Genomic DNA, 13,918 nt, shown 5'->3' with positions numbered 1-13,918 from the left:
TTCGTAGACATTGAGTTTGGCTGCAGCTGCACACAGTTGCAGCGCCTCCTACAGGAAACTGGTGGAGCTACGCAGAGAACCACGCCGTTCAGAAGCCTTGTTTGGATTCATGTTTTTATAAAACACTGAGGTCCGGACCTCGGGGTCCTCAGTCTTGTATGTGTCTGACCGCCCGTCCTTCCTCTGCTGTTAGAGGCGGCGGCTCGTTTCAGTTCCCTCAGACCTCAACGCGCCGGCAGTCATCAGAGCGCAGTTCGACTACTTCAGCGCAGAAGAGGTTGGCCAATCACAAACATTAACATAATCGTGCATCCGGCGCAGATTCTGCTCGTTCTCCTTCATTAAATTCAAAACGGTTCGCAGCCTGATCTGACATTCCACAAAATCAAACAGGTCCCCCCCACCAAGCTGCATCCAAAACACAAATACATTCCCATTTAATCTACGTCGCGTCAGAAAAACCAAACAAAACTGTCTTTTTACTGACGGCTGTTTGAAATGTTTGCATCATTTTAACACCAACTAATGACGTTTTATTCTGGTTTTTAAAGGAAAACAACAGAAACTAACACCAATTAACCAAAGAAGCTGATGTTTTTTTAAGGTGTAAATAAATGAATCCTCACTAATGACTCAGGTTTTATTTAGACGTTAAAATCTTTGGATCATTTCGACCATTTGTATTCTGACCACCAAAACGTTACGTTAGTTCTGCTCTTTTAGTAAAATATTAATATTTATCAACTCTAAAACTTTTAAACTACTGTTTACTTATAACACAAACCGTCACTTTTAGGCACCGCGTTAAAGCAAATTTTGAGCATTTTTTTGTGTGTACGGTTGATTTATTTTCAGATTTATTTATTTAAAGTTATTTTCGGTCCGATCTGTGTAAAATCTAACAGGAGAGAATGATAAATCACACAGCTTTATTTTATCAGGAACTAACAGATTTCGCATCATTTTCTGTTTAATTTATGCTCAGTTTATGGAGCATAATCACATCCAAACCTTTCGTTTAATTACAGGAATGCCCGTCACCCACAGGTTTGGATCTCACGCCTTCAGGAAGACGCTGAGCTACTACCACACCACACTTCAGCTCAGCATCGGTAATTTTGACTAATTTGGAGCCATTTTTGTGTCAGTTAAGGTCAGTTAGCCGTGTGTATTATGAGATATTTTGCTGACAGTTGACTCCAGCAGCTAAATGGCGAAGTTGTGGATCTGCTCGGCGGCGTTTGCTCGGCGCTCTCGACGTGAAGCACGAGGTTTTAATTACCGGCCCACACAAGAAGCCCCCCGTCGCCTCTGAACGACGGAGGTCTGCCGCTCTCACACGCGTGGTTTTCTGCTCAGCGCGTAAAAAGCGAGCTCCGTTTTTATATTTATCAGGGTTCAGGTTTAGATTGTCAAAGATAAGCTTCCTGTATGAAACAGCTCAGTGTTTCTTTTCCCCCCCGGCTCTGAAATGAAACGATCCTGAAGTCACGAACGTCTGCAGATCGTCCCGCCTTTCTCCGGGTGGAAAACTAAAATCCTGTCGTAATCCGAGCTGACAGGATTATCGTTGATCCTCAGAAAAGATGCCTTTTAATAAAGTTTGTTCAAAGACAAGTCATGTTTTTAACATTAACCAGAAATGTTGCACATTTTAGAAGGATTTTCACTTGAATTTAAACTAAATGTTTGGTAAAATAGTGGGCGCTGTACCTGTCTGTCGTGGTGAAGATTTACCAGTGGATCTACGTTCCTACCCTCATCTATGGTCACGAGCTTTGGGTAGTGACCGAAAGAACGAGATCGTGAATACAAGCGGCTGAAATGAGTTTCCTCTGCAGGGTGTCTGGGCTCTCCCTTAGGGATCGGGTGAGAAGCTCGGTCATCCGGGAGGGACTCAGAGTAGAGCCGCTGCTCCTCCACGTCGAGAGGAGCCAGTTGAGGTGGCTCGGGCATCTGGTGAGGACGCCTCCTGGTGACGTCCCACCGGGAGGAGGCCCAGAGGAAGACCCAGGACGGACGGACGGACGGACGGACGGATGGATGGATGGATGGATGGATTAAGCCCCTCCCACTTTCCTATTTAGGCCCCTCCCATTATTTAGCTCAAGCCCCTCCCACCAGTCTGGATTAGCTGTTCAAAGACAAACTAAAAGTGCTTTTATTTTGACATGAAATTAGTACCCAATCATGTACCCAGTTCATTAACAGTTCTCTATAATTTGCTAAAAACTAAACAAAAATAAAGCTTGAAATAAATTTGTTTTTTTTGTGTGCCATAAATTAACAGAATCTCATTTTGTCAAATAATTAGTCTTTTATGGCTAAATCTGATCAAAGAGCAACAACAGCTGTTAAAAGAGCAGAAACTTGAATTAGAAACAAATCAAAGGATCAGTTTGATGATTTAACAACCATCACACATCCTGTTAAATAATAATAATCCAGATTACATCAAAGTCAAGTTGAGATCCTGATTGATGAAAATGAACCTTTTTTCCTCGTCTAATTTGAAAGTTTTCAGATAAACTTATTCAGCTGAGAAGAAGCCTTCAGGTTTTTATATTTCTGCCAATGTGAGCAAACAAACAAGCCAAGGCCAGAAAAACGCACACCTGCTACTGTGTCTACAGCAAACACAACCTTTGGACACTCCCTCAGAGCCAAAAACAGGTTTTACACACACACACACAGGTTACTATCCCGGTAAACAACTGGATGAGTCAGCCTGCTTAGCCATCCTGAAACTGAAACTTCCTCTCAAACTCATCAAGAAGCTTCGTCACGTCTTGTTTTCCTTCTCTTCCCCCTCTCTCATAGGAGTTTTCAAAATAAAAGCACGCACATTACGACCCGTCACTCAAAGTAACGTCTAAATGTTTCCCGTTTAATCAAACAAATGAATCCACAGCCTCAGATCTTTAGATTTAATTCCCTTTTCTTTTATTTTCATGTCAGATTGAAGCCCGGCTCGTATAATTAACTCGGCAGATAATTTCTGATTTAGGTGCTTCTTTTATCTCCGCTTCATTTGGATCCAAACAAAGCGGGGCTGCAGTGATGCAACGTCCCCCCGAGCAGCAGCAACTCGCAGTTTGTCGTCATTTTACCCAAAGAAACATCTTTCCTCTGGCTGAGGGGGAGGGAGGCCTTCTTCTTAAATTAGGCAACTTCATGATCTGGAATCACCGCTTATTTCAAATAAGGAGCATTTTTAAAGCTCTAACCTGAGACTAATTTAAGTGCATCTGGATGCTGATTGGCTGACAAATAATCACGATGCAAATACAAGTTGGATGTTTCTGTTTTGATGGGCGTTTCGCATTCTTGCTCTGGATTTATGGCGTCAGACACTGACGCCGGAGCTGTACATCGGGACATTTGTTGTCCGTTTCAGCTCATTCTTCCAGTCATGATCCGGACCTCATGACCGCAGGTGAGGGACAGGAACAACGACGGACCGGTAAATGGAGGTCTTTGTCTCTGAGAAACGCCCTCATCCCTGCAGACAAAGCCCCGATCCATCAGTCCGTCCTGCCGTCACGAGTCAACCAGACAGAAATCCTCCGGCACAGACTCACACCCTGTTCCCCTGGAGAACCGGGGCCTCACGCTTGGAGGAGCCGACTCTCGTCCTGCACCTCTAGCTCCCTAAAATCCTACAAGACTAAACCGAGAAAGGTTTGAGGCGCTTTCGACGAAGGAGGACATTTGTGGCACAAACCAGGAACCCCGACGATCGATTTGAGACATTTTAGAGCAGGCGCCGGCTTTAAAAGGGAACAGGGTTTTAAGTCTTCTCCAGGTCCACAAAGGACAGGTGGACTCATACAACCCCCTCAGTCAGGGTCAGAATCTGGTCCAGAGCCCGACCGATTTTAATCGGTCCATGTGGGCCACGTTTAAAAGATCGACTGACTAACCAGGTAGGAAATAAAGATCAAGCAGATTACTGTAGTTTTTAAAGCATGAAAGCTCTTCTATTTATTGTTCAAGTTCTTCTAAGGGTTGTTAAATACACTCAGAGCTCAAACCTCCACCAAGACCCATAAAAACTAAAGCGATCCGGATCATAATCTGGATCAGCACCAAAGTGTAATCAATTGTTAGTTTATTTGTTGTGACAACCCCAACATCTCCTGGAAGTTTCATCCAAACTTGTTCATTATTAGTTTTTATGTAATCCTGATAGACAACCAATCCATCCATCTTCTACCGCTGATCTGTGGTCGGGTCGAGGAGGCAGCAGGTCCAGGACGGAGACCCAGACCTCCTCCGACTACTCCTGGAGGATCCCGAGGTGTTCTCAGACCTGAGAGAGGATCTCTTCCAAAAGGAGGCATCTTGTTTCTGCAGAACTACCACCTTAACAAGGCGGAGGGGTTTGAGTACGCCCGTGACCCTGGGGGGCTACGAGCCCCTGGTAGGGTCTCCCATGGCAAACTGGCCTCAGGTGAGGGGTCGGACTGAGAGGGGTTCAAGAACCTCGATGGACAAGTACCTCGTCCGGAAAAGGGACATTGGAGACACCCCCTGGAGCCAGGCCTCGAAAAAGAACCAGGATACCCCTGATCTTTTACAGAAAACCCCCGTATGGGTTGACCTGTAATCTGGTCCGGTGTTTCAGAGCCCAGAGGAGAGGCACACGGGTCAACAACCCATCGGCGCTTCCTTTCCAACACGCTGGAGTACAAACGTCCAGGAACAGACGCACGAACTGGCTTTTAAATCACACACAAATCAAAACAAATCCCAACAATTTTATCTTCTGTTTTATTTCTCCAAAGTTGCGCGTTAGAGTTTAGACATTTAAGCTGCGCGCTAACCGTCCGGCGGCAGTACGTTTCCTGATTTAACGTTCGCGGTTCTAAAAGTTGTTTACTTATTTGACACTCCGGTGAAAAAGGAGCCGCTCAGCCCTCAGATGCATCCATCTTTTCCCAGAGTGAACCCTCTGATCTCCTGCAATAAACCCACACAATGGACTTACGCAACGAGAGCAGCTAGTAATTAAAGGCATTGTTTGAAATCGAATGGAAACAGAAGTTGAATCCTCAGACGGAGGGGTGCTGCGGCGCTCCTCCTCCTCCACTTCTTTTTTGTCTTTGCATCTTCTTCCCCGAGCGAGCCTTTTATCCAGTTAATGATTACTCTGTCTTTTTGCGAGCGGAACGCCTCCCGTCTCGCGCTGACTGACGCGACCCTGAATTAACGGAGACAGACGAGAGACGGGTTGGCTCCTCCACGCCGCCCGGCAGAACGAAGGGAGGGGGGGGGGTATCCATCACCGCCAGCAGGTAGACGCGGCGGCCGTGCGTGCGTACGTACCGGCAGTCAGGATGATGAAGTTTAAAGGCCATCGGGGGCGAAATAAAACAACGCCTCGCGCTCCAACGCTGACGAAGCTGATTTACAAATTGTTCCATCAACAAGACAATGTCATCTGACTTGATGTGCTTCTTTTTTTTCCTTCCCTGGGTATCGTAACGTGGCAGACAGACTCGGGAAACAATAGGAACAATCTGCAGAACTGTCTGCGTTGGATGAAATGTCTCGTCACTTCTGGCCTTTTTTGTTCTTTTTTCCCTCATTTCTGCTCAACTAGAAAATAAATACGCTTCCCCAGAGATCCGAAATGTCTCTCAGAACAATAAAAGAACCAAATTACATTAAATCTACAGACTTCTTCCATTAGTTTTCTTTCACATGTTGACCGTTTCTTCTAAATTCATCATTTTGGATTGAAAACGTCAGGAACAAATCTGAAAATGCTGGTCAATGGTCATTTATTAAAAGGAGCAAACTTTATGAGAATGACCTCACGCCGGGTGAATAATATGTACACTCCTGGATTTCGCTTCTAAAATGCGTCACCATTAATAAATGACAAAATGACTGAGCGGCAAAGAAATCGATTGTTGCAGCTCGACTCGGGAGTTCGTGCGCCGCTCAGGACTTATTGAACAATTAATTAACTCAGTCGGGGGTCATTCCTCGACAACACAAAGCCACTCGGAGGAAAAATTAAAGATCTGAACCGATCAAAACTGCCAGAACGATGGATCTTCGACTTTCGCGCGGAGGTCAGCGTGCAGGCGACACGGCGCCGGTTATTGTGAGCAGAACCTCGGGAGCCACGAAGCCGGAGCGAGTTTGTCTCAAAGCACGTAGAGTTCCAGTAAAACGGCGGGAACACACAACGAGAGCCGATCTTTAAAATTCACAGCAGTCGATTCTCCAACATTGACATTATTAAATTCCTACCAGAAGTCACGCCTTCTGCGTAGGGGACGGCGATAACAATAAATAACACGGTCTGCAGAAACCCAAACCCTAACCCAGTTGCAGGATTTAGGAGCATTAAGGGTCAATAAAACATGAATTCTCAAATGTCTCGCCTCCATTTTATCCACTAAATTATAATCACATTTATACAAGTATAAGATTGCTCCAAACTTCGGCTATACGTGCCAAAACACATCCCTTTGTATAAACAACTACATACCTAAATGAATACAATGATGCAAGGGGGCCAAAATTAAATATTTAGTCCTAGCCAAGGGCCAATCACGATCAATATTTATTAAAAATTACATAAATTAACCTTAGTTTTAGATGCATTATGTCAAATCATTCATACAGAAATATCAATGACCTTTTCCCAGTTACAGATTATACAGAATTTAAAGCAAACAGACTTTAATGAACACAGACAAATAGATCAAACTTCAAAAAGCTCATCATTAGCTGTCATTTCTTACGCCTCACTCAGCTTTTAAATGAAGTTTTTAACATTAAAACATTAAAAACCTGATCATACAGAAATTAAAACTATATATTGTTGGCTTCTAAGTCACTGTCAGAGAAAACTTCAGTTTTTTTAAGCAAAATAAGAATCAGAGACTCGATCTGATCCAGACTAGAGGGCCGGATGAAATGTTACAGAGGGCCGGATCTGGCCCGCGGGCCTTGAGTTTAACACGTGTGTTTTATACTATATAATTTTACCAAAAACATGACCTCAGTTGGTCCTGAACAGTGATTTTTGTGCAGATTTTCAGCCCTACAGCGAACACGACCTCCAGGTTTCGATCGGTTTGTTTTTATTTCCGACGCCTCCATCCCTCGAAGCCATCCTGCCGTCGTAGCTTTATTTTGAAAGGGCTACAGGAAACGTGCGCTGTCCTCCACGCCGACCCGGCAGAACCGGCGGAACTGAAGGACTAGAACTAGTTGTAGTCGTAACACCAGAAACTGAGGCTGTTGTTTTAATTTGAAGACAAGCAGAACAGAAGCTAAAAGAGCTAAAAGAAGGCAGCTGAAATTAGCTAAACGAGCTAAATGTACAAAAACAGTCGTAGTGTTAACTGTAGCAGAACTAGCATTAGTATTACCAGAACTAGTAGTAGTAGTAGTGATACCAGAACCAGTAGTAGTAATACCAGAACTAGCAGTAGTAGTAGTAATACCAGAACTAGCAGTAGTTTTACTAGAACTACCAGTAGTAATAATACCAGAACTAGTAGTAGTAGTAGTAATACCAGAACTAGCAGTAGTAATACTAGAACTAACTGAAGTAATACCAGAACTAGTAGTAGTAGTAGTAATACCAGAACCAGTAGTAGTAATACCAGAACAAGTTGTAGTAGTAATACTAGAACTAGCTGAAGTAATACCAGAACTAGTAGTAGTAGAAATACCAGAACTGGCTGTACTAATACTAGAACTAGCAGTAGTAGTAGTACTATCAGAACTATTTGTAGTAATGCCAGAACTAGTAGTAGTACAAAGTAGAATTAGTAGAATCAGCCTTGTTGACATCAGCATCAGTAGTAGTATTAGTAGTAGTAGAAGTACCATCAGTAGTAGTAGTAGAAGTACCATCAGTAGTAGTAGTAGAAGTACCATCAGTAGTAGTAGTAGAAGTACCATCAGTAGTAGTAATATTAGCAGAAGTAGATTTATAAGCACGATGCTTTTGAAGGAACTGAAGTGTTTTAATAAGAAAAATTTTGTCAATAAAGCTAAAATATTTTGAAAACTATAAAAGTTAAAAACGCAGACGTGGTCGGACCTCCTGAAGCTGAACGTTCTGATGGAGGAACAGGTGGAATAAAAAAATGTTAGATTGCAAAAAATGAACAAAATCACACGAAACGGGACGTGAGCGCTGTGAATCAGCCGAATCAGCCGAATCAGCTTAGATGGACTTTAATGTGGCCAAAGTTTCGTCTGAGACAAACTCGGCTGATTCTGAAGACGCCTGCCTGCTCCGTTAGGAAAGGTCACAGAACTCGAACTGATTCAGACGTTTCCATGTGGAGAAAATGGCAGGACTCTTCAGCGGTTCATCAAAACCGATTCAGGAAGTCGTGATGAAATCCGAAAGCCGCCTGATTTCGGATTCAATGGCGCAGAGATTGTGAAGCGATCCGAGAGCGAAGAGGAGGACGACCAACCGGTCACGTTTAATTAAAGCGCCGCGCTGCACAAACACCGCCTCCCCGGCGCCACAGGTGCTCCCGTGAAGACGCAGCAGTAATCAGTCTGGCTGGCTTCTTAAATCACAGCTCTTCACGCTAACAGCTGGCCAAACAAGCACGCCGGCTGCCGACAGCCTCAGACGAGCCTCAGACGAGCCTTTAAACGGCTGCATAAAGCTAATCTCTTCCTGTAATGAAGTCAATTTCACCAAAACGTTCCGATGTTAAAGCCCGGAGCGGATAAAGACTCTGTGAGGGCATTAAAACCTCATTGGTGTTCCTGTTTTGTGTGAAACTCCTGCATCGACGCCTTAAATCTCTGCTGATGTGAGTAAACAGGAGGAGGAAACCGTCCTCGACCCAAAGTAAAGAAATTAAAAACGCCTGACTAACAGCTGTTAACGAACTGCTCGTTATAACTCGACTTCAGTCCCGTGTTTCTGCTCAGAAATCAACTCAAAGGATTTTAAATAAATCTCCAAATCCTCCAGGTGAAGACGCTGAGATCCAAGGATCGCGTCCAACTTTCCACGAAAAAAAAACCCAATAAAACGCACAAACAATGTCACCGATTCCGACTTAAAAAAAAAAAATCAGCAGAGCTCTGTCTGTTAGCGAAATATCTCATGAGCCACTCGACAGATTTTAATCAAACCTGCACAAATACAGCTGATACAGTTCAATATGTCCGCCACAGCCAATTAGGGCTGCAAAGGGGCGGAAAACGTCTGGTAATATTCCAAAACTTTCAATGGGAGTTCATGGAACTATTTACCGTTTGTTCCCATTAACTCCCACCTGTTTTTTAACCATCGTCTTTGTTTTAGGTCACTGGTTAAATCTTTAATGCCAACTTGAACCATTTATGCAGGTAAAATAACTGTTTTAGATGTTATTTTTTCTTGTTTTATGACTTCTCCTTCGAAGTCACCAGCTTTTATCTGGTTAAATGAAAGCTGAAGTAAATAAATTAAAGTTAAAGTTTCCAACTTTCAAATTACAGATGATGAACCGAAACATGAAGTGGTCGTAGCCGAGAGTCATTCACAACACGTGCACTCCGAGCGTGCCTTCGAAATGTGACCAAAACGGCAAGTCAGAGGTGCCCTGGTCCTGGTCCTGGTCCTGGAGGACCTCCATCCTGCAGGTTTTAGATGTTTCTGCTCCTCAGAAACCTGCAAATCACTCAGTCATTCAGATCAGGTGTCAGAGCAGAGAAACACCTAAAACCTGCAGGATGGCGTCCCTCCAGGACCAGGACCAGGACCAGGACTGGCGTAAGATGATCTTAATCTAACAGGCAGCGGGTGATATGCAGTAAATAAATAAGCCAGAACCCGTCGGGGGAAGCCGAACACCCACAGCGACGCAGTACAAATAAAAGTGCGTGAACCTTAACATGACCTTTGACCTCCAGCGAGTCTCTTCCTGTGTTTAACGTCTGCAGGAAGAAGGGACGGCTCAGAGGAAGAGATGGAAGACATTTCTCTGGTGTTGACACTTTAACTCAGACTGTCACTGCTTTTTGTTTGGTTTCTTTATAAACCTTATATCAGTATATAAAGTGAGTGAGTATATCAAGTGAGCAGCTGTAGAATAAAAAACAAACAGTTTTCAGACGGTGGGGGTTTCTACGAACACGGGGACCAGAGCGCCGGAGCGCGACGTTCAACAGCCCGATCTCCTGCCTCGGGTTTTCAATTTCACAGCGTCTGATCGCAGGTTAGAACCAGGCCACCAGAAGAACTCTTCGGCTCCCAGTAAACCTGAAGAAACGAGCTGCAAACCTATTAAAGGTTAAACTAAACTAAACATCCTGTTGGTTTTAGGGCTTTTTTTATTTATATTCTGTGTGTGCAGCTTCAGTCCAGGAGAGATAATTAGAATACTATTAAATCAAAGCATAATTAAGTCCATAAACGCTGTTAAGAAACAACTAAACTGTCCCATTTTCATGTTTAAACTGGTGCTTTTCAGGTTGAAACGGCAACATAAGCATCAGGACGACTTGTGAGAAATAAAAGTGGTTAATGTGGCTTCTGGTCCCAGAAATGTAATTATTAAAAAATAAATACCTAATGCGGTTTAGTTTTATTTTTCCCCTCCCTAGATTTACCTACAAAAATGTTTCCCACCCGCCTTTTAGTTCAAACAACGCTTCATTTAATCTGGATTTATACACGTTCAAATGAAACGCTCCATATGAGGGTTCCTCACCAGGACTGGAACTGTTCCTCCATAAAATGTCACAACAGATGATTAAAATGACATTTCTGTTTGTTTGGACTTGATCCAGTTTGTTTTGATGGATGGATGGATGGATGGATGGATGGATGGATGTACGGGTGGATGGATGTACGGATATGGATGTACGGATGGATGGATGGATGGATGTACGGATGGATGGATGGATGGATGGACGGATGGATGGATGGATGGATGGATGGATGGATGTACGGATGGATGGATGGATGGATGGATGGATGGATGGATGGATGGATGGGTGGATGGATGGATGGATGTACGGATGTACGGATGGATGGATGGATGGATGAGCTCAGCTTCACTACCAGTTAACCAGTCAGACATCGGCACTGTGAAGCTGGGCGGTGAACTTCCGGCGCACAAATATGTTTTTTTCTGACGCCTGACTGAACGAGCAGCATTCCACTCAAACCGGTTTTAACTGAACTGAAAAAAAAAAAACCGCCAGAACGCCAGGAGAGCCACTGCCTCAGATCTGTTAAAAATAAAATCAAATATAAATATAAAGCCACAACGCTGCATTAAAGGAGCTTAAATATCCCCCAAAGAATCAGCTTCACAAAAACAAGAGTTTGGTTTTCGGTAAAGATGTGAGCGCCGGCTATTTACAGATCAACAAACAACAAAATGAGGATTTTTGGACATTTTTAGACAAAATCATAAGAAAACAGGACCAGGTCAGCAGCTTTTTACTGAAAATATCAACTTATGAAATAAAAAATGTAAAAATGCTCAAATATAAACAAACAAGAGTTTCAAAACTTAAACATAACCCACATTTAATTAACGTACAACCTCAGATTCAGGATTAAAAAGCATAATTTGGATTTTGGAAGGACTGTTTGGCATCTTTAGTGTTAAAAAAAAAAATCTTAATGTTAATGTGCTTAAATAAGGTTATTTTTATTAAATTAAGGTCATGCAACCAGCTCTTTTCTTTAACGTTGGATGCAACACAAACGCTACAAACGAATCGGGAATTTTATGTATAAATTTCCACTTTTCCCGCTCATTAATAAGAAATATTCTGCAGCGTTTGGTGTTTTTAGTCTGATTTAATAAATTAGGAAAACAAGCCGTTAAATCTGATCTGAATTCAGAAGCTTCCAACAAACCCAAACAACCGATCTTTCATAAAAAAAAAGGAGAAATGCATGTAAAAATATGAGCAAATGTTGACTCTAAATGGTTCAAATCGACCAAAATCTTTAGATCTGGCAATAACTGATGGATATTTTGCTGATTTAGAGAAAAAAAACAATAAAAACTGGTGAACTTTTAGTTTAGTTACAGGTAGAAATCTTTTAAAAATAAGGAGCATTCGGATTTATAATAAAATAAATTAAAGTTTGAACCAATTTGATGTCATTTAGGGTCAAGTTAACCAACTTTCAAACACGTCAAACCATCCGATCGACTTCAGATTTCAGTTTTATCTGCAAATTTTAACCAACCGAGTCTGATTCGTCCCAATAAACTCTCAGGTCAACAAGTCTTGGACCCAGGTCGCCAAAGAGACCCGGAATTATGACGAATACCTGGATAAAAGGAGGTCCAACCTGTTGAGTTGTCTTATTTTATTGGAATACGCTCAATAAAAACCTGAGATAATGGACCCAACAGAACCCAAGGCTTTCTGACAGGAAGTCCATCAGTCCTCCAAGCCGAACCACGACAAACGGGCTCCTTCCGTGGATTTATGAAATAAAAACCGGCCAAAGAAGACCCGAAGTTGGTTCGGCCCAATCCCCTCTGGAGTGACCCAATCTTTGCAGAAATTAAATTTTTTTTTTTTCAAAATAAGCGAAATGGGCAGCCCTCATCGGACAACTTTAATCTAAAAGTCCAGGTTTTAGACTTCCTGCAGGTTTTAGAGCATTCGGGACTCTAAAAAAGAATGGTCTAATCACACGTGGGGCATTCAAAACAACCTTTGGAGCCAAAGATGTCAAACGTGACAGCTCAGGATCAGGAAAACATCTGGATTTCCCTCTAAATGTCAGTTAGCACCCCTGCAAACAGCTGTTTAACCCTTCCAGTCATTAATGGGCAGAAACCAAACAACTTAATGGGTTTTTTTTTTTTGTACAGGTGTGTGCAAAAGGAGCTCCAGATGTTGGGCACTCATGATTTAAGCCTTTTAGTTTTGCAGGGAGAGTAAAAAGAGATTAAACCTAACAGAAAACTAACCTTAAAAGCTTTAAGATGAAAGAAACTCTTAATTGTAGAGGATTACAGGGTGATTTGGTTGTGGGTGTCACATTAAAAACACTTAAAAATGTTGTTAAACGTACCTGAGGAGCTGCCGCTGGTGGATTTTTGACGATATTCCCCCCAAAAAAAGGTTCAAAATTCGGGTAAAAACTGCTCCTCTGCGCCGCCGGTTCCTCCCAGATTACATCCTGGAGCTCCGGGCTCAACTCCGGGAAGTTTCAGTTCAACAACATTCCTCCGAAAAGATAAAAAAAAAATGTAAAAAAAATTACAACAGACGCTGAGGGTTTTCCTCGTCCTTCACCAACGAGCTACATGCCCGCCGGACGCGCGCGCGCAGGTGTCACTAATCACCGAGAAAACTCGCGAAAATAAAAGCCGCTCCGGTTCCCGTCCGCATCCGGCTGCTTCTGCTGGTCGTAACAAGACCGGAGTATCAGGAGGAAGGCTTTCTCCTCCTCCTCCTCCTCCTTTCCTCCTCCTCCTTTCCTCCTCCTCCTCCTCACGTTAAACTCCCTGAGAAAGCTGGGAAAAAAAGCGCCGTCACGTTAGCGGAAGTTAGCGCAGGAAGTCGGGACGGGGCGATTTCAAAATAAAACACGTTTAACTCAACAACAAAAAAGAAGAAACGCTTTTAATTGGATTTAATGTTTCTACTATTTAATCTTTACCGGTTCAGATTTAAAAGTTTGTTAAGAAAGATTAAATTCGTACAGTTTAGAGCAGTGAGCTAACTGTGTTAGCCTAATGCTAATATGTGCTGCTTTTAGCAAAAAGTTAAAAAACTTTAATGATGTTTCCCTTTCAGTCCCTTTTATGGAAATGGTAGTGATACATAACACCAGACTGTACATGGTAAATAAAGTACATACCCCATAAATACAGACTACAAACACCATAGGTACTGGATACATGCCCCATAAGTACCAGGTACATTACCAGTAAATACAAGATAT

General features: G+C 42.8%; 1 protein-coding gene across 1 annotated transcript in view; it reads right to left on the bottom strand.

Moving 5' to 3' along the window:
* Positions 1-13,391, bottom strand: part of LOC108228289 (plexin-B2) — a 167,555-nt gene extending 154,164 nt beyond the window's left edge. The window contains exon 1 of the mRNA XM_037981328.1: positions 13,043-13,391. The gene's annotated coding sequence lies outside the window, so the exon portion shown is untranslated. The remainder of the gene's footprint in view (positions 1-13,042) is intronic.
* Between the last annotated feature and the right edge of the window lie 527 nt (positions 13,392-13,918).

The sequence above is a fragment of the Kryptolebias marmoratus genome, linkage group LG18, assembly GCF_001649575.2.
Source record: "Kryptolebias marmoratus isolate JLee-2015 linkage group LG18, ASM164957v2, whole genome shotgun sequence".
NCBI classification, from domain to species: Eukaryota; Metazoa; Chordata; class Actinopteri; order Cyprinodontiformes; family Rivulidae; genus Kryptolebias; species Kryptolebias marmoratus.
Note: the sequence above shows the minus strand (reverse complement) of the source record. Positions and strands in the feature narration are given on the sequence as shown.